The 24,576-nt window shown below is 43.5% G+C and overlaps 1 pseudogene; it reads left to right on the top strand.

Moving 5' to 3' along the window:
- Positions 1–19,831: 19,831 nt before the first annotated feature.
- LOC131399405 (left-right determination factor 2-like) lies at positions 19,832–22,857 on the top strand (annotated as a pseudogene).
- Positions 22,858–24,576: the final 1,719 nt, after the last annotated feature.

The raw sequence follows: 24,576 nt of genomic DNA, 5'->3' as shown, positions 1-24,576 counted from the left end.
TCTATAGGTGTGTGGTTTTATTTCTGGGCTTTCAATTCTGTTCCATTGATCTGTGTGTCTGTTTTTGTGCCAGTACCATGCTATTTTGATTACTATAGCTTTGCAGTATATTTTGAAGTCAGGGATTGTGATGCCTCCAGCTTGGTTCTTTTTTCTCAGGATTGCCTTTGCTATTCAGGGTCTTTTGTTGTTTCATATAAATTTTAAGATTCTTTATTCTATTTCTGGGAAGAATGTCATTGGGATTCTGATTGAGATTGCACTGAATCTGTAGATTGCTTTAGGTGATATGGATATTTTACCTATGTTTATTCTTCCAATCCATGTGCATGGAATATCTTTCCATTTCTTTATGTCATCTTTGATTTCTTTCAATAATGTCTCATGGTTTACAGTGGATAGGTCTTTCACTTCCTTGGTTAAATTTATTCCTAGATATTTTATTGTTCTTGTTGTGATTATGAATGAGATTGTATTCTTGACTTTTCTTTCCGTTAGTTCATTATTAGACTACAGAAATGCAACTGATTTTTGTAGGTTGATTTTGTACCCTGCAACTTTGCTGTAGTTGTTCATTATTTCTAATAGTTTTCTGATGCATTCTTTAGGATTTTCAATAAATAGAATAATGTCATCTGCAAACAGCAAGAGTTTCACTTCTTCCTTTCCAATTTGGATACGTTTTATTTCTTTTTCTTGCCTAATAGCTCTGGCCAAAACTTCCAGTACTGTGTTGAATAGGAGTGGCAAGAGCAAGCATCCTTGTCTTGTTCCTGTTCTCAGAGGGATGGCTTTCAGTTTTTCACTGTTGAGTATGATGTTGGCTGTGGGTTTGTCATAAATAGCCTTTATCATGTTGAGGTACTTTCTTTCTATACCCATTTTGTTGAAAGTTTTTATCATAAATGGATGTTGGACCTTGTCAAATGCCTTCTCTGCATCTATTGAGATGATCATGTGATTTTTATTCCTCATTTTGTTAATGTGGTGTATCTCATTGACTGATTTGCAGATGTTGAACCATCCTTGTGTCTGTGGTATAAATCCCACTTGATCGTGGTGTATGATCCTTTTAATGTATTGCTGTATTCGATTTTCCAATATTTTGTTGAGAATTTTTGTGTCTATGTTTATCAGCGATATTGGCCTGTAATTTTCCTTCTTTGTGTGGCCTTGGGATCAGGCTGATGTTGGCCTCATAGAATGAGTTAGAAAGAATTCTGTCTTCTTCAACTTTTTGGAATCGTTTGAGAAGCATAGGTATTACCTCTTCTTTGAAAGTTTGGTAAAATTCTCCAGAGAAGCTATCTGGTCCTGGACTTTTGTTTTTTGGGAGGATTTTGATTGCTCCTTCAATCTCTTTCCTTGTGATTGGCCTATTCAGATTCTCTATTTCTTCTTGATTCAGTTTTGGGAGGTTGTATGAGTCTAAGAATTTATCCATTTCTTCTAGGTTATCCAATTTTTTGGTATGTTGTTTTTCATAGTATTCTCTTATAATCCTTTGTATTTCTGTGGTATCCATTGTAATTTATCCTTTTTAATTTTTAATTTTATTTATTTTTGCCTTCTCTCTTTTTCTCTTAATGAGTCTGGCTAAGAGTTTGTCAATTTTGTTTATCTTCTCAAAGAAGCTCTTAGTTTCATTGATCCTTTCTACTGTTTTTTGTTGTTTTGTTCTTTCTGTTTCATTTATTTCTGCTCTAGTTTTTGTTATTTCCCTCCTTCTGCTTGCTTTGGGCTTTGTTTGTTCTTCTCTTTCTAGTTCTGTTAGGTGTAATTTAAGATTGCTTGTTTGAGATTTTTTTCTTGTTTGTTGAGATAGGCTTGTGTTGCTGTGAATTAGAACCACCTTCACTGCTTCCCATAAGAGTTGGTACAATCATTTTCATTTTTATTTGTCTCTGAATATTTTTTGATTTCTCCTTTAATTTATTCATGGATCCAATGGTTGTTCAGTAGCATGTTGAGTAGTCTCCACATATTTCTGACTCTCCCAGTTTTTTCTTGTAGTTGATTTCTAGTTTCATAGCATTATGGTTGGAAAAGATACTTGATATGATTTCAGTCTTCTTAAATTTATTGAGTTTTGCCTTGTTTCCCAGCATATGTCTATCTTTAAGGATGTTCCATGTGCACTTGAGAGGAATGTGTACTCTGCTCTTTTTTGATGGAGTGTTCTGTATATATCTATTGAGTCCATCTGGTCTATTTTTTCATTTAATTACAGTATTTCTTTGTTAACTTTCTGTCTGAATGATCTATCCACTGATGTAAGTGTTGAGGCCCTCTAGTATTATTGGGTTGCTGTCAATTTCTCCCTTTAGGTCTGTTAATAGTTGCTTTATATACTTTGGTGCTGCTGTGTTAGATGCATATATGCTCATAAATGTTATGTCCTCTTGGTGGAATGTCCCTTTTATCACTATATACTATCTTTCACTGTCTTTTTTCTCTTGAAATCTGCTTTGTCTGATATAAGTATGGCAAAACCTGCTTTCTTTCTTTTTTTTTTTATAACCATATTTGTGTGTGTGTGTGTGTGTGCGCGCACGCGCACGCGCTTGTAAACCATTCTGGCTTTTTTTTTTTTTTTGAGGAAGATTAGCCCTGAGCTAACATCTGTTGCCAATCTTCCTCTTTTTCTTTTTTCTCCCCAAAGCCCCAGTACATAGTTGTATATCATAGTTGCAGAGTTGTAACTCTTCTATTTGGGACGCTGCCTCAATATGCTTTGATGAGCTGTGTGTAGGTCCGCGCTCAGGATTCAAACCAGCAGACCCCAGGCCACTGAAGCAGAATGGGCAAACTTAACTGCTACACCATCGGGCTGGTCCCCAACACCTGCTTTCTTTTGCTTGCCATTTGCTTGGAGTATCATCTTCCATCCCTCCACTCTGAGCCTGTGTTTGTCTTTAGAGCTGAGATGTGTTTCTTGGAGGCAACATATTGTTGGGTCTTGTTTTTTAATCCACCCAGCCTACTCTGTGTCTTTTGATTGGAGAATTCAATCCACATACATTTAGAATGATTATTGATATGTGAGGGCTTAATGCTGCCATTTTATCACTTGTTTTCTGGTTGTTCTGTATTTCCCTTGTTTCTCGTCCCATGTGTTTTGGACTGCCAATTCAGTTCTGGTTCTCTATGATGGTTTTATCAGTTTTATCTTTATTTATCATTTGTGTCTCTGTTCTGATTTTTTGTTTAGTGGTTACTGTGAGGTTTGTATAAAAGATCTTGTAGATGAGCTAGTCCAATTTCTGATAGCCTCTCATTCCCTTAGTCTAAGTGCGTTCCATCCCTTTCCTCTCTCCTGTCTAAGTTATTGTTGTCACAACTTATTCCATTTTGCGCTGTGAGTTTGTGTTTAAAGTGAAGTGACTATAGTTATTTTTGATGTTTTCCTTCCCTTTATCTTTAATGATATAATTAAGTATTTGCTAACCTGTTCTGATAGAGAGCTGCAATTTTCTGATTTTGTCTGCCTATTTATCTCCTTTCTCAAGGCTTTATAAACCCTTTCTTTTTTTCTACAGTTATGAGGGCTTTCTTGATCGTTTCTTCTAGGGGGGGTCTTGTGGCAATGAACTCCTTCAGCTTTTGTTTATCTGGGAAAGTTTTTATTTCTCCATCATATCTGAAGGATATTTTTGCTGGATAGAGTATTCTTGGCTTAAGGTTTTTGTCTTTCAGAGTGTTGAATATATCATTCCACTCTCTCCTAGCCTGTAATGTTTCTGCTGAGAAATCTGCTGAAAGCCTGATAGAGGTTCCTTTGTAGGTTATTTTCTTCTGCCTTGATGCCCTTAATATATTTTCTTTGTCATTGACTTTCACCAGTTTTACTAATATATGCCTTAAAGAAGGTTTTTTTACATTGATGTAATTAGGAGTTCTATGAGCTTCTTTTATATGTAATTCCAGCTCCTTCCACAGGTTTGGGAAGTTCTCGGCTGTTACTTATTTTACCAAGCTCTCTGCTCCTTTCTCCCTGTCTTCTCCCCCTTCTGAAATACATATAATCTTTATGTTGCATTTCTTGATTGACTTGGATATTTCTCAGAGAATTTCTTCATTTCTTTTTAATCTTAGTTTTCTCTCCTCCTCCATCTGAATCACTTCTATATTTCTGTCCTCTAAATTGCCAATTCTGTCCTCCATAATATCAGCTCTGTTGTTTAAGGACTCCAGATTTTTCTTTACTTCATTTATTGTCATCTCATTCATTTTTCACCTCCAAAAGTTCTGATTGGTTTTTCTTTATAGTTTCAATCTCTTTTGTGAAGAATTCCCCCTTTTCATTAATTTTATTCCTGATTTCATTGAGCTGTCTTTCTGAGTTTTCTTGTAACTCATTGAGTTTTTTTATGATAGCTATTTTGATTTCTCTCTCATTTAGATACTAAATTTCTGTGCCTTCAGGATTGATTTCTGAGTGTTTGTCATTGTTCCTTCTGGTCTGGAGTATTAATATATTTCCTCATACTATTTGATGGAGTGGATTTATGCCTTTGCATAGTGATAGTATCTGGTCGCAGATTCCACCTGCTGTCACTGGGGGTGGTCAGGAGCTGTGTATTCGGAGCCCACCTTGATCCCCTGGCAGCTGTGCCTGTCTGAGCCTGGGCCACTCTCTGGCACTGCAGTGGCATGGGGCCTCTCCCAGTGGATGGGAAAGCATTCACTTGGAGGCTCAGGGCTGCCATTACGTCTTCCCAAAGTTGCACCCTCAGGGTTGCAGCAGTACCGTGGGTGCTCCAGCTGGGAGAGCAGTTGCACACATCCACTGTGCTGCCAGGGGGCCAGAAAGTGCTCACCTATCTCCACTATCTCCTGGGAGATAGTGCATCCACCTTCAGATGTATAGCTTCCTGGGTCTCTCAGGCATCCTGTTGTGCTGTGTGGGTATCCTCTGCTGATCAATGAATGTCCATTTAGTTGTAGTTCAAAAGGGGAGAGATAAAGGGAACAGTTCACTCCACCAAGTTGCAGACATCACTTGTGTCCTCCATTTTATCTGGCAGCCCTCCCCCTGGCAGACTGCTCAATTGTTTTATTCCCCCAGTAAAACTCTTCAACCATCTGCAAATCCACATTCACTTCAAGGGAGCCCCAGGAAACCGGGGGATTCATCCCCTGCCCCGCCCAGCCCTGATCACCTGGATTGAGTCCATCACCCAGGGCAGTACCTAAAACATTTTCCATGTCTAATGCTTAGTTTTTAAGTTGTGCTTGCTTATAGGGACCAAGGCAGAGCAATGCCAGATGGCCAAGTGGCAGAACTAGTTCAAACTAGAAAGGCCCGAGACGGCATGGGGTGCTGTGCACAAAAGAAAATGAGTGCAAAAGGTGCCGTCCGCAAGAAGGGAAGATCTGCATCCGTGTATGCCTCAAATGTTTCTGCCACGAGTGATGGTGCAGAGATCCCTCCCCCTTCACATCCCGCAAGAACCCTGCTCACCTTCCCTTGGGGGAGAAGGTGTTTTAGAGCACGAGCTCTGCCTAGTCCATTTGTTGACCAATGAATAATGTTTCTGCTCTGCTATTCTGAACCCAGTCTCATTCTATTGGCATGAGTGGTTCTGGGCAAAATGACCTACTTGGGGTCACTGGTCTCTTAGGGCTCAGTAACAAAATATGGTGACTCTGGTGGGACTGGAATGGTCCCTGGCTCCTCTCTTTGATTCCGGCCTCTCGACTCCCAATAGGTGAAACAATAGGCTGCAGAAGCATGTCCTGGGCTGACTCACCTATGTTGTCAGAAGCTTGTGAATGACAGGGAAACTAGGACTGTTCCGTGCAGTGGTTGGCCCCCAGACTCTCCCCACTGACTCCTAACTGAACCAGCACCTATGACCGCCCTTAGACTTTTGTCTTCTGTCACTTCATTCGAGTCAAGGGGGCTCTCCAGTGAGCCAACATAAAGTCTACCTTCTCTTTAGCATCAGAACAGGGTGTGTGCAGGCATGCAGGACTGAGGGAGAAGAGGGGCTTCTCCCCAGGAATGGACTGAGGGAAAGGAGAAGGCTTTCCCCAGGAATGAACTGAGGGAGCCCCTCTCCCCAGGAATGGTACCAGTCCAAAGGGACAGACTGGGTGAGGGGTCAGCGATGCCTGATCAACCCCAGTCACAGTTGGGGGCACCCGACCCTCGCAGCCAAGACACCTCAGCAGGAGGTTTCGAGGTGGCAATGGAAGGAGGTAAGATCAGCTTGTTCAGAGTTTTGTTTTGTTTTTCTTTGTGCTAATCTTCTTCCAACAGGACCGGCCAGGAATGATGGGCTTTGTATAAAGGTGATTACCTCTCTTATGCCTGATTGTATATTAAATTACATTGTGGGGATAAATATTGTGTCTGACTGGGAAACGTTTCCCTCGTCTGATATTGTGAGGGCACATAAATCCACCCTTAGGCAATGTTAACTAAGCATAGTAAAGGAGATCTCACTTTAAAAGGTCAAATTGACTTCAAAAACAGCTATAAAAAGGATCCTTACTGCAAAAAGAAAAAAATCTTTTGATCAAGATAACCTGGGATAATTTAAAATTACAGTGGCCACTTTGGGGCCCCTTTGAGCCTCCAAAACTTGTACATGGATTATTAGAAGGACCATTCCAATTGGGTAAGATCATTTAAGAAGTACACTTATTAAGTCATGGCTTTATGGACACCACCGTTATCTGCCTTCAAAGGAGGACCCAATATGAGCCCTTCTCAGGGTTAACGAGACTCTGAGAGATTTTCTGGGACACTGCTACCCTTAAGCAGTCAAGGAGAAACTGAAAATAAAAAATTAGTGGAGTTGTTTAATGCTGTCAGGAATAGTTACTGTTTGTCCCAGCTGAAACTTGACAAGATATTTGAAAGGATTTAGTAACTTATGATCAGAAATTTAGCCAAATTAGAAGCTGATATTTAAAAGTGGATAGGAATTTTTTCCCTAAATTAGGATCAAACTATGTACCCAGAGGGAAAGAAGCAAACTAAGAATAATGTAACTGGTTGGGCATTTCAATCCTTTGGTAAGTAACTAACCTCCCCTGTTAATATCAAAAACTTGTGTCCTCTCTGAGAGCTATCATCTAGACCATCCCAGATCCCTGAGATGAAAGACAGAGAGAAAGAGAGAAAGGGAAGAAAGGAAGGAAGGAAGGAAGGAAGGAAGGAAGGAAGGAAGGAAGGAAGGAAGGAAGGAAGAAAAGAAAGAAAGAAAGAAAAGAAAGAAAAGGAAAAGGAAGGAAGGAAGGAAGGAAGGAAGGAAGGAAGGAAGGAAGGAAGAAAGAAAGAAAGAAAGAAAGAAAGAAAGGAAGGAAGGAAGGAAGGAAGGAAGGAGGGAGGGAGGGAGGGAGGGAGGGAGGGAAGGAAGGAAGGAAGAAAGAAAGAAAGAGAAAGAAAGGAAGGAAGGAAGGAAGGAAGAAAGAAAGGAAAGAAAGAAAGAAAGAAAGAAAGGAAAGGAAGGAAGGAAGGAAGGAAGGAAGGAAGGAAGGAAGGAAGGAAGGAAGGAAGAAAGAAAGAAAGAAAGAAAGAAAGAAAGAAAGAAAGAAAGAAAGAAAGAAAGAAAGAAAGAAAGAAAGAAAAGAAAGAAAAGAAAGAAAGGAAGGAAGGAGATGCAGACTCCTATGAAAGCACCCTTGCCCAAAAATCTAAGGGAAATTTTTAAAACAGAGACTACAAAATCTTTTTTGTGTCTGTCTGTTGTTTATGTGTGAGTCTATAGATACACGTTCTCAATGTGAAATATTTTTCTACCTCCAGATAGTAGGGCCAAAATTAAGAGCTCTGTTTAATTGGCTTAAAGTAAGTGCTTACATAAATAATTTCTAGGGCTGGCCCCGTGGCTTAGCGGTTAAGTGCGTGCGCTCTGCTGCTGGTGGCCCGGGTTCGGATCCTGGGCGCGCACCGATGCACCGCTTCTCTGGCCGTGCTGAGGCCACGTCCCACATACAGCAACTAGAAGGATGTGCAGCTATGACATACAACTATCTGCTGGGGCTTTGGGGGAAAAATAAATAAATAAAATTATTTAAAAAAAATAATTTCTAAATGTAATAGAAACTAATGCAAATGTCTTTCAACTTAACATGATTTGAAATAATCTTTGGTAAATAAAAGCTTATTTAAGTTTGTTGGTTTGATTAAAATAGACATGTCCTCAGAGTGATCAGCATTGGAGATGAAGCAGACATGCAGCATCATGTTTATTCAGCATCATGGTTACTGGGTTTACTCATCAAATAAGCTCATGGTATCCCTGTTACAAATTTGTCAGCAAAATAATAGCTTTGAATGATAACTGATTTGTCTGATGTCTCAAAGTCTTTATAGGGAATCTAAATAATTATTTGAAACAGGTAAACTAAATAAATGTAAAAAAGGTAAAAGTTTTTGAGGAAACTTTTAAACAATGATTATGTGTTATGATGTATATACTTAAGATGATGGCTAACTGCTTTAGTGTCACATAAAGTTTTTGAGGGTAATCTGCATATGATTGTTACAAAAAATGATCTCAATGCAAGTGAGATAAGAGTTTATAGATAAACTTATAACAATAATTATAGTTTATGACATGAATACTTAAAATAGCTACCAAAATCTCTTTGGTAACTTGAAACTTTGAAGTTTTGAGAGGTTAAATTGAAAGATAAAAATTCAGGGTCAATCTTCCTTGCCAAAAACACACACAAGCAAACCAGAAATTCTGGATATGAATAGCACAATTAATGAGATAAGAAATAACCTAGAAACCATAAAAAATAGGGCTGATGTTATGGAGGACAGAATTAGTGAATGAGACGATAGAAATATAGAAATGGTTCAGGTAGAGGAGGTGAGAGAACTCAGATTTTTAAAAAATGAAGAAATTATTCAAGAAATATCCAACTCAATTAGGAAAGCAATATAAGAGTTATAGGTATTCCATAGGGAGAAGAGAGGGAGAAAGGAGCAGAGAGCTTGTTCAAAGAAATAACAGCTGAGAACTTCCCAAACCTGGGGGAGCAACTGGACTTACGAGTACATGAAGCCAATAGAACTCCTAATTACATCAGTGCAAAAAGGCCTTCTCCAAGGCATATACTATTAAAACTGGCAAAAGTCAATGACAAAGAAAAAATATCAAAGACAGCAAGGCAGAAGAAAATAACCTACAAATGAACCCCTATCGGGCTTTTAGCAGATTTATCAGCAGAAACCTTACAGGCTGTGAGAATGGAATGATATATTCAAAATAATGAATGACAAAAACTTTCAGCCAAGAATACTCTACCCAGTGAAACTATCCTTCAGATATGATGGAGAAATAAAAGCTTTACCAGATAAACAAAAGTGGAGCGAGTTCATTGCGACTAGACCTCCCTTACAAGAAATTATGAAGGAAACCCTCCTACTTCTAACAAATAGGCAAAGGTTTACAAACAATTGAGCAAGGAGATAAATAGACAGACAAGGGCCGGCCCCATGGCTTAGCGGTTAAGTGCACACGCTCCGCTGCTGGTGGCCCGGGTTCAGATCCAGGACGCGCACTGACGCACTGCTTCTCCGGCCGTGCTGAGGCCGCGTCCCACATACAGCAACTACAAGGATGTGCAGCTATGACATACAACTATCTACTGGGGCTTTGGGGGAAAAATAAATAAATAAAAAATTAAAAAAAAATAGACAGACAAAATCAGAAAACTGTAGATCTCTATCAGAACAGGTTAACAAACACTTAATTAAGCACAAAAGATAAAGAGAAGGAAAGCATCAAAAATTATTACAAATATTTCAATTTAGTCACAAACTCACAGCACAAAAAGGAATAATTTGATGATGACTCAGAAGGCAAAGAGGAAAGGGATGGAACCTGCTTAGGCTAATGGCTATAAGAGTCTCTCATAAAATGGACTATCTCATCTATGAGATATTTTATAGAAACCTCATGGTAACTAAACAAAAAATCAGAGCAGAGCCACACATCATAAATAAAGAGACAACTGAGAAAACCATCACAGAAAACACCAACTGAAATGGCAGTCAGAAATACAAGGGAAAAGAAACAATGGATATATACAACACTTGGTACACGAGAGATAAAATGGCAGTATTCAGCCCTCGTATATCAATAATCACTCTAAATGTAAATGGATTAAATTCTCCAATACAAGGACACACAGTGGGTGGATGGATTAAAAAACAAGACCCAAGCATATGCTGCCTCCAGGAAACATGTCTCAGGTCTAAAGACAAACATAGGCTCAGAGGGAAGGGATGGAAGACCATACTCCAAGCAAATGGCAAGCAAAAGAAAGCAGGTTGTGCCATACTTAAATCAGACAAAGCAGACTTCAAGAGAAAAATGACAATGAGAGACAAAGAGGAGCAGTATATAACGATAAAAGGGACATTCAACCAAGAGGAAATAACACTTATGAATATATATGCATCTAACACAGCAGCACCAAAGTATGTAAAGCAACTACTAACAGACCTAGAGGGAGAAATTGACAGCAACACAATAATAGTAGGGGATCTCAACACCCCACTTACAACAATGGATAGATCATCCAGACAGAAAGTCAACAAGGTATCAGTGGCCTTAAATGAAACACTAAAACAGATAAACTTAATTAGATACATTTAGAGCATTCCATCCAAAAACAGCAGAATACATATTCTTCTCAAGTGCACATGGAACATTCTCAAAGATAGACATATGGTGGAAGACAAGGCAAGCGTCAATAAATTCAAGAAGATTGAAATCATATCAAGCATCTTTTCTGACCACAATGCTATGAAACTAGATATCAACTACAAGAAAAAACAGGGAAAGACACAAATCTGTGGAGATTAGACAACATGCTACTGAACTACAATTGGATCTAAGAAGAAATCAAAGGAGAAATCAAAAAATACCCAGAGACAAATGAAAAAGAAAACACAATATACCAACTCATAGGGGATGCAGCAAAAGCAGTGCTAAGAGGGAAATTTATAGCAATAGAGGCCCACCTCAACAAACAAGAAAAATTGGAAATAAATAATTCTTTTTCTTTTTGCTGAGGAAGATTCACCCTGAGCTAGCATTTGTTGCCAATCTTCCTCGTTTTTCTATGTGAGCTGCCACCACAGCATCGTCACTGATGAGCCATGTAAGTCTGCATCTGGGAAATGAACCCGGGCTGCCAAAGCAGAGCATGCCAAACTTAACCGCTAGGCCACCGGGGCTGGCCCTCAAATATATAATCTTAAACTATACCTAACAAAACTAGAAAAAGAAGAACAAACAAAGCCCAAAGCCAGCAGAAGAAGACAAATAATAAAAATTAGAGCAGAAATAAATAAAATAGAGACTAAAAAAACACTAAAAAGGATCAATGAAACTAAGAGCTGGTTCTTTGAGAAGATAAACAAAATTGACAGACCCTTAGCAAACTCGCTAAGAAGAGAGAAGGTGTAAATAAATAAAATTAAAAAAGAAAAAGTAGAAATTACAACAGATACCACAGAAATACAAAGATTATAAAAGAATACTATGAAAAATTGCATGCCAACAAATTGTATAATCTAGAAAAAATAGATAAGTTCTTAGACTCCTACAACATCCAAAAACTAAATCAAGAAGAAATAGAGAATCTGAATAGATCAATTACAAGTAAAGAGATAGAAATAGCAATCAAAAACCTCCCAAAAAACAAAAGTCCGGGACCAGATGGCTTTTTTGGAGAATTCTACCAAATATTCACAGAATAGTTAATGCCTACCCTTCTCAAACTATTCTGAAAAATTGAAGAAGACAGAATGCTTCCTAACTCATTCTATGAGGCCAACCTTGCCCTGATACCAAAACCAGACAAAGACAACACAAAGAAGGAAAATTATAGGCCAATATCGCTGATGAACATAGATGCAAAAATTCTTAACAAAATATTGGCAAATCGAATACAGCAATACATTAAAAGGATATTACACCATGACCAAGTGGGATTTATATCAGGGACACAGGGATGGTTCAACATCCACAAATCAATCAATGTGATACACCACATTAACAAAATGAGGAATAAAAATCACATGATCATCTCAACAGATGCAGAAAAACATTTGACAAGATCCAACATCCATTTATGATAAAAACCCTCAATAAAATGGGGATAGAAGGAAAGTACCTCAACATAATACAGACCATATATGACAAACCCACAGCCAACATCATACTCAATGGTGAAAAACTGAAAGCCATCTCTCTGAGAACAAGAAAAAGACAAGGGTGCCCACTCTGAAAACTCCTATTCAACATAGTACCAGAGGTTTTTAGGCATGAGAAAGAAATAATAGGTATCCAAACTGGAAAGGAAGAAGTAAAACTCTTTCTATCTGCAGATGACATTATTCTATATATAGAAGACCATACAGAATCCACCAGAAAACTATTAGAAATAATGAACACCTACAGCAAAATTGCAGGGTACAAAATCAACCTACAAAAATCAGTTGCATTTCTATACACTAATAATAAACTAGCAGAAAGAGAAGTCAAATATACAATCCCATTTACAGTCACAACAAAAGGAATAAAATATCTAGGAATAAATTTAACCAAGGAAGTGAAAGACCTATACGCTGAAAACTATAAGACATTATTGAAAGAAATCAAAGATGACATAAAGAAATGTAAACATATTCTGTGCACACGGATTGGAAGAATAAACATAGTTAAAATGTCCATATTACTGAAAGTAATCTACAGATTCAATGCAATCCCAATCAGAATCCCAATGACATTCTTCCCAGAAATAGAACAAAGAATCCTAAAATTTATATGGAACAACAAAAGACCTTGAACAGCCAAAGCAATCCTGAGAAAAAAGAACCAAGCTGGAGGCATCACAATCCCTGACTTCAAAATAGACTACAAAGCTATAATAATCAAAACAGCATGGTACTGGCACAAAAACAGACACACGGATCAATGGAACAGAATTGAAAGCCCAGAAATAAAACCACACATCTATGGACAGCTAATTTTCCACAAAGGAGCCAAGAACATACAATAAAGAAAGGAAAGTCTCTGCAATAAATGGTTTTGGGAAAACTGGACAGCCACATGCTAAAGAATGAAAGTAGACCATCATCTTACACCATACACAAAAATTAACTCACAATGGATGAAAGCTTGAATATAAGACCTGAAACCACAAAACTCCTAGAAGAAAGTATATGCAGTACACTCTTTGACATCAGTCTTAGCAGCATCTTTTCGAATACCATGTCTACTTAAGCAGGGGAAAGAAAAGAAAAGATTAACAAACAGGACTACATCAGACTAAAAAGCTTCTGCAAGGCAAAAGAAACCTTGAACAAAATGAAAAGACAACCCATCAACTGGAAGAAAATGTTGGCAAATCATATACTGACAAGTGTTGATTTCCAAAATATATAAACAACTCATACAACTCAACAACAACAACAAAACAACCCAATCAAAAAATGGGCAGAGGAGATGAACAGACATTTTTCCAAAGAAGATATTCAGATGACCAATAGGCCCATGAAAAGATGTTCAACATCACTAATTATTAGGGAAACGCCAATCAAAACTACAATGAGATATCACCTTACATTTGTCAGAATGGCAATAATTACCAAGACAAAAAATAACAAATGTTGGCGAGGATGTGGAGAAAAGTGAACCCTCATACACTGCTGGTGGGAATGCAAACTGGTGCAGCCACTATGGAAAACAGTATGGCGATTTCTCAAAAAATTAAAAATAGAAATACTATAAGATTAAGCTATCCCACTATTGGGTATTTATCCAAAGAACATGAAACCAACAATACAAAGAGATTGCACTCCTATATTCATTGCAGCATTATTCACAATAGCCAAGATGTGGAAGCAACCCAGGTGCCCATCAACTGATGAATGGATAAAACAGATGTGGTGTGTATATACATATATCTAGATCTAGATCTAGATATATAGATATAGATATACAATGGAATACCACTCAGCTGTAGAAAAAGACAAAATTGTCCCATTTGCAACAACGTCAATGGACCTTGAGGGTATTATGTTAAGTAAAATATGCCAGACAGAGAAAAACAAATACTGTATGATTGCACTCACATGTGGAAGATAAACAAACACAGGGATTAGGAGAACAGATTAGTGGTTACCAGAGGGGAGGGAGTGGGCAAGTTCGCGAAAGGAGTAAAGGGGCACATATGTATGATGACTGATAAAAACTAGACTATTGGTGGGCATCACGATGTAGTCTATACAGAAACTGATATATAATAGTGTACACCTGAAATCACACAATGTTATAAACCAAAAAAGAAAGTTATTAAATATAGTTTTATCTATCTTTGGCTTCCTATTACAGAGAAACTAAAATACGTTTTGTATTTTATTTAGTTTTTATTTTAGTTTTAAAATACGTTATGTTATTAGTAAATGTGCCTTGTATTTTATTAAAAGATTGTACTATCAAGCAGTATGTTTCTAGAAATTATAAGAAGTATTTACAAATTTGCCAAGCCACAGAATGATAATATAAATGACAGTTTATAACTGCTTACTTCTTAGTTTTCACTAAAAATTAAGGTCTGTAAGGCTTAAAAATTCTAATTAATAAATGTGATTAAAGCTACTAAAATTTAATAAGAAAGACATCTTTGTATTCAAGGAAAGTAAAATATATGTTTTCAGTAAAGAAGGTATAAAGAATGTAAATTGTTTTGTTTTGTTTTGTTTCGTTATGTTAAGAAAGGTAAATTTGTCCTAAAGTACTAGGAGGGAAGAAAGAAGGCATGGGACAAATTCTGAATGTAAAAAGAAAGTTACAGAAGGTTTGTTGAAGAACCCTGAGGAAAGTGTTTCATGCATGGTCAAGTTGGCTAAGATTGAAGTAAATCTAATCAAGTAAACGGTTTTAATGTCAAAAGTAAGCTGGTGCAAAATTAGAATTTGGACTTTTTCTCTCTCTTAAAAGGATAACTGGGGCCAGCCCAGTGGCAGAGCTGTCAAGTTCGCATACTCTGCTTTGGCTACCCAGGGCTTGCCAGTTTGGATCCTGGGCGCAGACCTACGCACCAGTCATCAAGCCATGCTGAGGAGGCGTCCAACATAGAATAACTAGAAGGATGTACAACTAGGATATACAAATATGTGCTGGGGCTTTTAGGAGAGGAAAAAAAAATAGGAAGATTGGCAATAGATGTTAGCTCAGGGCCAATCTTCCTCAAAAAAAAAAAAGATCACTTTCTATAGCTTTTAGTCTGCTCTTGATAAAGAGATTATGAAAGGTTTTGTCTTTGAGAAGTCTACCAGAATGGTAGGGATTTTATGTTGTATTGAATTAAATTTCCTGTATTGATTTTATCGAGTCTTTCATCGCAGGCACTAAGGTTTTTCTTATAGCTACTTAGTTTTCTGCATTTGCCTGAATATCTTTGTCACCATGGTTAACTGGATAACTAAGCATTGTTTCATAGGTACCTATGATATTGTGTGGGTAAATATTATTATAAGTGTTTTCAAAATTCTATAATGTTCCTAAAATTCTGATCTCTCCTGGTTATCAGTCATAATTCTAGTCAGCACTTCAAAGTGTTGTATGTCACAAAAATAGCCAAATTTCTTTGTCAATTGCCATTTTAAAATCTTTTGTCATTTACAGACAGTTTTGTTTTATTCTACTTTTGCAAATATGTTTCATCTTCAAAGAGAGTCATGGAAAGGACTCTAACACTTACTCTAGAATACAAGTTTCTGAAACTTTCAGATCATAAAACTGATCTGGGTAAAAAAATTACAGAACTCTAATGGAGAAACTGATGACTTCATGAAAGTGCTAACGTGAGATCAAGATCAAGAGTTGATTACACAGGACTGAATGAACTGATGAGGATGATTATAATTCTTATGACTTTTCATTTGAGATACTGCTGATTTTTTTAATGTTTTGGTTTTTTTCAGATTTAAGGAAAATTTTCCTCTTTCCTCTTAAGCTGACTATGACTTATAGCAATTTGGTAATTAAGCTTTTGTAAGCAGAATTCAAACATTTCTCTTTTTCTCCCTACCTTATCCCTCCAGAATTTGGAAACTCCTAGTGAGTGAATATTGCTATTTTTGTGGCAATATAGTTATTTACATAAGTTCAATAAGAAACTGTCCTCCTTATAACAGGACACAACTGGAAAATTGATTATATTGCCAAAACTTTGACTGGAATGTCACATTTGAGAGAAACAAACAGACTCAGACATGACCAGACAGCTAAGAAACAAAGATTGGACTTTATGGAATAAAGCCACTCAGAAATATTGGCCTGGTATCTTGTTTACAGGGTTCCCAGAAACCTTACCAGATGAGTAAAGAATGTCACTTTCCTGACAGGTGCAAGGAATCTCAGGATATTTGGGGGAACCTCAAGAGAAGACAGGAATCCACCCAAATCTATAGGTATTACAGGCTGAGTCTGATGATAAGTCCTTGGCTTTGCTTTCTTTTGAGAGGCCTTTAACGTTCAGTCTGAGATTCCTCATAAAAAGTTCCAGCTAAGCAGATTTAAAAGGGCCTATATGATCAACTGCTATTCTTGCTGTAATTATGTAAATAATTGGGCCAAGTTTATTGAAACTATATTTATTTTACAAACCAATGAGTGTTAATTTAGCTATTTTTGGTAAAAATGAGGGTGATCTTAGAGAAAAAATTATGTTTCAGTAGAAACTATAATACACACTTGTTGATATTAGATTCTAGTTCTATTAATTGTCTTTGAGCTTTTGGTTTTCTACCTGTAAACTGGACTGGATCTTAAATTCTTCAAGTTTCCTCAAATATCTGGCTATAAATCTCCAAACTTACCAGCCAGAGGTGTAATATAGTGGGGGTATCAGGGGCCACAGAGAACAAGCAGTTTATTAAACCTTTAAGCTACAAGTTAGGTGAAAAGCAGTTAACGCATTCCTTTCTATATGTGCCAGAATGCCCTATTCCTTTGCTGGGTAGGGACCTACTACATAAAGTAGGAGCCTCCAATTATTTGAAAGGGGACCAATTGGAGGTAAATGTCCACTCAGCCTTTGGTCACCAGCTGATTATGCTCCTGACAAAAGGGACTGAGTCAAAAGATTTAAAAGGAAACTTAGGGGCCAGCCCTGTGGCATAGCAGTTAAGTGCACGCACTCCACTGCTGGTGGCCTGGGTTCGGATCCTGGGCACACACCAATGCACTGCTTGTCAGGCCATGCTATGGCGGCATCCCATGTAAAGTGGAGGAAGACAGGCACAGATGTTAGCCCAGGGCCAGTCTTCCTCAGCAAAAAAAAGAGGAGGATTGGCATGGATGTTAGCTCAGGGCTGATCTTCCTCACAAAAAAATAAAAAATAAAAAAATAAAGGGAAACTTAATGGAATTACCAGAGGTAAATCCTTGAGTTTGGGCCCAAGGAAGAGCAGGACATGCCATCTGAGAAGAACCCATGATTGCCAAACTAAAACCTAGGCAGAAGAGGCCAAATGTTAAATAATATCCTCTCAGACAGACTGCCCTAAACAGCATGGCCCCTGGCATAAAGAATTTGATCGATCAAGGCCTCAGGAGGCCATGCCAATCAGCATGCAACACTCCAATCCTCCCGGTCAAAAAGCCAACTGGGGAATACCAGAGGTACAGGAGAACAGCTAGAGTATGCCCTCCGGATAGGGAAAACAGTGAAGGCACTCAGCGTATGGCAACCAGCCCAACAGACCTGGCCCTCCATCCCTTCTAGCCTGGTGATTGGCTATACCTAAAAACATGGAAAACTGGAAGCCCACAGGACCAGCTCACTCCTAAGTGGAATGGGCATTATCTGGTGATTCTTACCACTCAATCTGCCCTAAAATTACAGTGAGTCACCCCTTGTGTGCACCATACCCAAGTCAAGAGAGCCCCCGAACCAGAAGACTTGGAAACTCCAAGCCATCCTGACTTCTATGAGCCCCTCTCAGACCTGAAACTCTTATTCCAGAGACACAAACATAAGTCCTTGGTGGGCTGGCATCCCACCCCCATGGAGGTGCTGGGACTCCTTCTTCTATCATCTCTCATGACTATACTTATCCTCACCCTGACGTGTGCTGCCCCTGGAGTGCCTATACCCACAGCACCTCTAGGCTACAAAGACAGGCTAACTGGTTAAATGAAAAAGGCCAAGCAGACCTAACCACACAGATCTGGAATGCGGTTGAACAGGCTCTTCCCAGCCTGACTTGGTTTCTACCACTTTTTTGGCCTCTGGTGGATATTCTGCTTCTTCTACTCTTCGGACCTTACATTCTAAACTGTCTGGTTTTCTTTGTTGGCAAAAGACTAGAATCTAGTAAACTCCAACTGGTATTAACCCAGGGATATGAGAGGTTGGCAGTTCAACCCGGTGACAACCAAACATATCTAAAATTTGCTAGGGATAAGTTCTGCTCCTCTATGGTCCCCAGTGACAATGCCCCTGGTCAGCTAGAAGTAGTTATGGAAGACAGACCTTCATCCATTGACCCCCATGAATGAGGAGCAGGACATGGTCAGAGGAGGGATTTTGTCACCAGAGAAGTCCCTAAAAGACTTTCCATGTCTAATGCTTTGTTTTTAAGTTGTGCTTGCTTACAGGGACCAAGGCAGAACATTGTCAGGTGGCCAAACAGCAGAACTGGTCCAAACCAGAAAGGCCCAAGATGGCGATGGGGTGCCAAGCGCAAAAGGAAACGTGTGCAAAAGGTGCCGCGTGCAAGAAGGGAAGATCTGCGCATGCCCCAAATGCCCCCTTCACATCCCATAAGAACGCTGATCACCTTCCCTTTGGGGAGAAGGTGTTTTAGAGCAGGAGCTCTGCCTCCTCCATTCATGGATCAATGATTAAACTTTCAGCTCTGCTATTCTGACGCAATCTCGTTCTACTGGCGCAAGCACCTCCGAGCAAACGGAGCCACTTGCAGGTGACTGGTCCCTTAGGGCTCGGAGGCAAGTCCACTTGGCCAGTGCCAGTGAGTCTGTAGGACTCTGGCCGGAAATAGCTGGAGGGTGTGGAAAAGCCTTAGCGCTGGGAATTGGAAGATCTGATTTTATGCTGGCATCCCTCATTGACTGGGTGAGCTTGGGGACATATTCACCTCTCTGAACCTCGGTTTTCTTGGCTCAAAATTGGAGGAAGGGGTAGACCGGATGGTCCTTTCAATTCTAATCTCTAAACCTATGAACACCCAGGAAGTGGGAAAGGATGAGTTTCCTTCTTGGACAAAACGCCATTGGTACTAAATGTTCCCAGGCTCCCTTACCTTGGAAGGTCCCCCCAGAGCAGCGGGGAACACTGGCTTTCCCAACAGTGGACAGCCCAAGATCTCAGGAGCCCTCTGAGCACCAGGCCCAGCCGCTCATCCCTGCAGGCAGGACTGGTCCTTAGTCAGGGAGCCCTGGTATTGAGGGGGCAGATTAGTTACAGCAAGGAACAGGACTCAGGGTCACACCCCAGGGACTCTAGTGTGCTCTGGGACTGGTGTGAGAGGGGATCTAGCAGAATGAGATCCCTAGCTCTTCTCCAGGCAACAAGCTTTTTAATTTACCTGGTCAGGCACCCAAGCCCAGGAGGAGGCTCATGATGTACAGACAGCAGCAGCCAGCTGTCCACAGTCCAGACAGCCCTTTGTGCCCTTCCTAGACAGCCCCTCCTCGGGGCTCAGTGCCCTGTCTAGCTGCTGCGCTCCCAGGCGGTCCAAGGAGTGTCACCTCCCTCCCTCCCTCCCTCCCTCCATCCCTCCCACCGCCCAGGCCCAGCCCAGGGCTGGCTGTAAAGCTGGCCCAGCCTGGCTCTCAGCACACCCCCTTGGACTCTCCTGCAGCGTCCTCAGGGGACACATTGCTCTGCCCCTCCTCCTCCTGAGCAGCACCATGCAGCCCCTGTGGCTCTGCTGGGCACTGTGGGCGCGGCCCCTGACCAGTCCCGCGGCGGCCCTGACCGAGGAGCAGATCCTGGGCAGCCTGCTGCAGCAGCTGCAGCTCAGCGAGGTGCCCGTCCTGGACGAGGGCGACGTGGAGCAGCTGGTCACCCCGGCCCACGTGGGGGCCCAGTACGTGGCCCTGCTGCAGCGCAGGCAGCCACGGGGCCCACTCCCAAGGGAAGAGGTTCAGCCAGAACTTCCGAGGTGAGGCCTCCCTCCCTGCTGCACCCTGGTCCCTGGGGAGGGGGGCTGAGACTGCATGTGCCCATCCGGGGAGGCTGTCTGGGGGCCCGGGGCCCACGGGGCAGTGAGGAGGGACCGTGGACTATGAGGACGGCTGGGGCTGGGCCCCTGTCTGCCCTGAGGGCCCCACCCAGTGTGCAGGCTGGACCCACTGCCAAAGCCGAGGCAAGAACAGAAATCCACAGGGAGGGGAGCAAAGAGGAAGGAGGGGAGAGCAGACAGGAGAAGACACACTGGCCAGAACTTCGTGCTGTGGACACAGAGGCTGGGCTCAGCAGAGAGCTGCCTTAGAGAGAACGGACCTCTGGGGTCAGTTCTCAGCTCTGACGTTTGTTGTTCTACTTTGGACAAGTCATAGAACTTCTCTGAGCCTGTTTGCTTCTCTGGAAATGAGGTTAAACTGGCTGTGAGACTTCCCAGGGTCGTGGGCAATAATGGGATGTAGGGGACGATTTCATCATTTTAAAGTTCATAGTTTGCAAAAAGGCCTGTCAGGGATATGGGACCTGAATCCCCCTCACTCCCTGGGGCCAGGGCTCAGCTCCTCAGCACCCAGAGCTAGACCCACACCCATCCCGCTCTCCAGCCAGGCTGGGTCCCCGGGGAGACGGGGAGAACGGTCCCCAAGGCCTCAGCAGAGGCGAGCGCTGGTGGCCGCGGGCTGCTCGGTGATCACAGTGCCAGCCGTGGAGCCTCGGGTGTTAGGGACATGCTGCCTGTGGCCTCTGACAGTGGTGCTGGACCTGTCCCCACCATTGACCTCAGGGCTCAGTTGTTTCCAGGTCCCGGCCCCTCTTCCTCCTCTTGGGGCATGACCCCCTCTCCAGAGAGGGAAAGGAGAGTAAAGGCGGGGCTCTTCCTCTGCCCCTTAGGACAGCCGGGGTCAGCTGGGGCCCACAGACTTCCCCGGGCTGGGTTCTCCGCCTCCCACCCCCATTGCTCCCCTTCCTGCCCGCCCCCTCTGCCTAAAGAAGGCTGTCCGTCTGCTCTGCACCTGAAGCCCCAGCCCTTGGCTCAGGGTCCTCAGCTGACCGGCCAGCGGAAGGGGGAGGTCGCCGGTGGCACAGCCCCACCCCAGACGACTGCTGTAGGAGACTGGGCCTGGCCCCAGAATTTCTTCAGAGAAGGGGGAGCTCCCTTTCCGTCCTGGCGCACCAGTTTCCCAGCCCCAACTCCTCCCTGTGGGTGACTGGGGAACTCTGTTCTCTGGCTCCGGGCCCTGCCACCCTCAGAGCCCCCCTGGCGCCCGGAGAGGCCCCTGACCCGCTCGTGTCCCCAGAGGTGGCCGGCCGGCTCCTGGCGTCCGAGGCCTCCCGGCACCTGCTGGTGTTCGGCCTGGAGCAGCGGCTGCCGCCCGACCGCGAGCTGGTTGGGGCCGCGCTGCGCCTCTTCCAGGAGCCGGTCCCCAGGGCCGCGCTCCGCAGGCACGAGCGGCTGTCCCCGCGCAGCCCCCGCGCCCGCGTCACCGTCGAGTGGCTGCACGTCCGCGACTACGGCTCCAACCGCACCGCCCTCATCGACTCCAGGTGGGGAGGCGGCGGAGGGGGGGGGGGGGGGTCTGTGTTGGGGGAGGGGACGGGGGGCGGGGCCCAGCGCAGGGGGGGAGCGGAGGGGAGGGGGGAGGGGAAGGGGGGAGGGGAGGAGGGAGGGGAAGGGGGAGGGGGCAGGGGAGGGGAGGGGGAGGGGGCAGGGGAGGGGAGGGAGGGGACGGGAGGGGGGGAGGGAGGGGAGGGGGCAGAGGCTCCCCAGGGCCCTCCGCGAGCCCGGCCCCGGCCCCGCTCAGCGCCGGCTCCTCCCCGTGTGGCGCGCAGGCTGGTGTCCGTCCACGAGAGCGGCTGGCAGGCCTTCGACGTGACCGAGGCCGTGAGCTTCTGGCGGCAGCTGAGCCGGCCCCGGCAGCCGCTGCTGCTGCAGGTGTCTGTGCAGAGCGAGCCCCCGGGCCCGCGGGCCTCCGGCGCCCACAGGCTGGTCCGCTTCGCCGCCCAGGGCCCGGCGGGCGGCGCGCGGGGCGAGCCCCAGCTGGAGCTGCACAGCCTGGAGCTCAGGGACAATGAACGAATGTATAAAATTTCTCCTTCACTCTTAGGAGTAATATCAGTTATTATCTATTATTTGGTTATTTCTAGTTATCCATCCATATCACACATAGCCAGCATCTGAACATAATGAGAGATGGCTCATAAATCTCCCTCCCTGATGCCCCACTAGGCCCCGCCCTGGGCCCCTGACCTCGGCCCTCCCAGCTGACCTCTGACTCTGCCTCTCCTTGCCCCCACAGAGCTCCGGGGGACTGTGACCCTGAGGCGCCAGTGACCGAGGGCACCCGCTGCTGCCGCCAGGAGATGTACCTGGACCTGCAGGGGATGAAGTGGGCTGAGAACTGGGTCCTGGAGCCCCGGGGCTTCTGGCCTATGAGTGTGTGGGCACCTGCCAGCAGCCCCTGGAGCCCCTGACCTCCAAGTGGCTGTTTCTGGGGCCGCGGCAGTGCATCGCCTCGGAGACGACCTCGCTGCCCATGACTGTCATCCTCCAGGAGGGAGGCAGGCCCAGGCCCCAGGTGGTCAGCCTGCCCAATGTGAGGATGCAGAAGTGCAGCTGCGCCTGGGAGGGGGCGCCGTGCTGAGGAAGCTGGAGCCGTACGTGCGGGTGTAGCCACTGAGGTCTTGGCTTCCCTGTGCGTCAGAAGTGTCCTGGGACACCAGGAGAGACGGCGATTGCTGCACCGCTGATGGGCCTGTGCTCTCTCCTTGGCGCCGAATTTGCTTCCTCTGACCAGTCAGCTCCCCTCCTAATTTTTGTTTCCCAGGAACAAGACTCCCTGGCCCTGGGGAGCCCTGCCCAGTCTTACCTATTCTTCATTTGATTCACTGCACTCTATCCTAAGCACTTACCTGAGCGGGTTCTGGAACCTAAGAGCGGAAACCCCAATTTGTGATTGTTCCCCTGTCCTATCGCTGGATCTGGGCTGAGCTCTGTGGTATGCACGGGAGACCCAGCTGCCACTCTGGGCTTGAAACCCAGGATCAAGAAGGGCCGTGCATTCCCATCTCAGATGCTACGGGCATTTTGCAAGAAACAAAAAAACACACTTTATTCTCTATTTCTATATTTGACCCAGAAGCCTGCAAATTTGGAGGGACTAGAAAGTTCTACAGGGATTAGGTCAACCTGATTAGAAAACTAAAAAAGACTTGTTCAAGGTCTCAGGTAAGGAACAGAAAGGTAGAATTGAAATGCATTTAGATTCTGGTGTGCCTGTCCTCTTAGAATTGAGGCAGAAATCTTTTTGTCATTGTCGTTGACATTTGTACTTTTCTGGGCAAAGTGAGTGGGCTCTATTTCAATTCTACTTGCTACAAAATAAAAAAAAAGATATGTTGTCCAAATCATGATCAGGACTACAAGAAGAGGGGTCACTCCTTTAGAGCTGGGGCAGATGAAGGGAGCGAAGGTTGAAATGTTGGGGATAAGATTTTAGGATGCCGAGATTACAGTGCCTTTTAAGCTGTGACTTGGATGTAGGATCCCGGCCTGGGGCATGGAGGCTTAGATTCCTTGCCAGTCTGCACAGCTCTTATTAGCTATAAATCCTACATCCTCTAAGTCTCCATTTCCTTCTCTATCAAATAAGAACAATCCCTGACTCCCGTACTTTTACTGGAGATGTAAGGAAATGTGTCTGCCTGACACATTAACAGAGGCTGTGGTTATCTCAACTCCCATTCTCATCCATCTTGGCCTTCTCTTGATTTTGAAATAAACATAACCTACTGAAAATCAAATTTAGAAATCCGTTCCCTCTGTGAAATCAAGGATCGTAACTTTCCTCTTTGTCAGTGGTTCCTCCATTCTAATTACCGGGGTTGGAATCTTGCCCTTCCCTGGACCCACGGCAGAGACCAGATAGGTGGTGGTGGCATTAATGAGCAGGGAAGGAATGAGGACAGGCAGGTTGGGGTGGGGGGTAGGGGGAGGGGGAAGAGAATGGACAGAGTCAGTCTGAGGAGCCAGGGGGGAGTCCGGTGGGCCACACCCAGGAACCGGCAGGAGGTCGGGTGTGGGGCCGGCAGCAGGAGGACACAGCCGGGGAGGAGAGATGGCCAGGCACAGGTGGGAGGGACAGGGGCTGAAGGCAGGGGCCAAGGGCGAACTCTGAGAAATAACTAGTGCCTGGGGTTTAAGGAGGGGGAGGGGAGGAGGAGGAAGCCAGATGGGGCAGAAAAGAAGTGGAGGAGAGGCAGGAGACCCCCCCCCCCAACTCCCAGAGAGCCCCAGGCTGGTGCTAGAGCCACGGCGGGGAGGCAAGGAGAATCCCTCTGTCATTACAATACAAGAGGAAAGCCCAGAAATGAAGAGAG

This window comes from Diceros bicornis, chromosome 38 (genome assembly GCF_020826845.1).
Source record: "Diceros bicornis minor isolate mBicDic1 chromosome 38, mDicBic1.mat.cur, whole genome shotgun sequence".
Lineage (NCBI taxonomy): Eukaryota > Metazoa > Chordata > Mammalia > Perissodactyla > Rhinocerotidae > Diceros > Diceros bicornis.
The sequence above is the reverse complement of the archived record's forward strand: the minus strand, read 5'-3'. Positions and strand labels throughout refer to the sequence as shown.